The sequence below is a fragment of the Octopus bimaculoides genome, chromosome 20 (assembly GCF_046866305.1).
Source record: "Octopus bimaculoides isolate indiv1 chromosome 20, ASM4686630v1, whole genome shotgun sequence".
Classification (NCBI taxonomy): Eukaryota; Metazoa; Mollusca; class Cephalopoda; order Octopoda; family Octopodidae; genus Octopus; species Octopus bimaculoides.
Genome location: NC_142947.1, coordinates 24,880,928 through 24,883,009, shown reverse-complemented (window position 1 = coordinate 24,883,009; position 2,082 = coordinate 24,880,928).

Sequence of the window (2,082 nt, the reverse complement as noted above, 5' to 3'; positions counted from 1 at the left end):
CCTGTTGGCCAATTCTGGACGTTTCTCTTGAATTGCTGCTTTTAACTTGTCTAGTGTGCAGTATTCTCAGAATTAATTGTCTGGTTACTTGGGAGAAGCTCATAGTACAGAATTCCTTTCCATCCTACCAGACACAAAGCAAGACTTTTTTTTAGGGTGAAGACCCGCTTTTGTGGTGGCTCATGTCGCTTACTCCAGGATCACTTTCTCTGAACATTTCGGTAGATAATCTATTTCTCATCACCTGTCACAATTTGCTTTAAAAAAAGGCGCGTTTTCATTTTATTTATAAAGTGAATCACAGATGGAAATGCGATCCAAAAGGTTCTTCTCACTTAACTCATGTGGTACCCAAACATCGTAGCGATTTGTGTACCCAAGATTTACAAGGTGCTCATGAACAACAGATTTTGATAGTTTGAGGCTTTCTGCCAATTCTCGGGTTGTGCAATGTGGGTTATTCTCAATTAATGACTTGATTTGGTCATCATCTGTAGTGGATGGTCTGCCTGATTGCTCTTTATCAATAAGGCTACAATCTCCAGCTTGGAACCTTGCGAACCACTTCCATACAGTTCTTTCGGATAAAGAAACATTACCGTAAACTGCGCATATTTCTTTGGTTGCTTGTGAGACATATTTCTCTTTATGGAAAAAGAAAAGCTTCAAGTGCCAAAAATGAACTTTCTTATCTTTCATTTTAAAGGGTTACAGAATTAACACAAGTTTTAGGAACACAAACCTTCTTCCACGAAAAGATAGCTTAGACTGTGCTCTAAATGGAGGTGTAGTCAAATCCTATTTTATGGACTCAACCATGTTCTAAAATAAGTTGAAAAGTAAACTACTATAAATGAACACAAACTTTCCGGACAACCCAATATATATATACACATACATATATGTATGCACGCACATATGGGAAGACTAAAGGTAGAATCAGTAGTGTGGCAAACAAAATACCTTGTAGAATTTGATTATGTCCCTTCACATTCTGAGTTCAAGTTTTTCTCAGTTATATTTCAAAGAAGAAATGAATCTATTCCCTTGTTGATGTCACTCCAGTATAGTCCCAATTCAGTAACTAAAATCAAGGAAAAAAAAATTTATACATCCTCATCATTTAATATCCATTTTCCATGCTGGCATGGGTTAGACAGTTTGACTGGAGATGGTATGCTGGAGAGCTGCACCGGGCTCCACTCTGTTTTGATTTGGTTTCTACAGCTGGATGCCCTTCCTACCACCAACCACACAAAAGTATAGTGGATGCCTTTTGTGTGTAACTGGTATAGGTGCCTTTTACATGTCACTGGCCATGACCACAATTTTACTTAGCTTGACATACTTTCTCAAGCACAGCAAATCACCAGAAGTCTCGGTCATGTTAGAAACAGGTGAGAATTTGTAACAAGGTGAAGCATCATTCATGCATAGAAAAGTGAATGTTAAAGTGATGATGATGTTAACAGTCATTTGTTTCAAGTTCTTCATATAAACATGTCAAGTGGAGTTTGTTGGCATGAAGGTCATCTACCTGTGCTGCATGTGTATGAAATACTTCAGTTTATAAAGTATTATTTAACTCTTTTGATCCTAATCCACCTGAGAACTGCCTCTAATCTATGATACAAGTTTCCTGTTTTAAAACAATCTTTGGTAAAATCTTCCATCAGAATTTTATGTTCTAAATGCCAGCTAAATAACAAATTTATTTTACTCAGTTCTTCATTATTTAGTTTAAATTAATCGAAACCAAAACTGTGTATTTCAACTGAAATGATAACAAAATGGATAATGTTTTTAATATGTTGGTTTGCTTAAACCATTCAGTTATAGGGCATCAGGTCACACAATGACTACACCTTGACTAATTCCTTATATATCCTACCAGTTAGCTAAGTTAGCACTTTGACTCTAGTGTTTAAGTGCAAAATGTGATATAAACAGACCTTTTACAGGTTTCAGCCACTGAACTACTACTATTTTGGAAGCACTATCTGCAAAGCTTTAGATGAGTGTATTGGCCCCAGTATTTATTTTATAGATTTCTATTTGACAAACTACTAGATTGTGAGACAT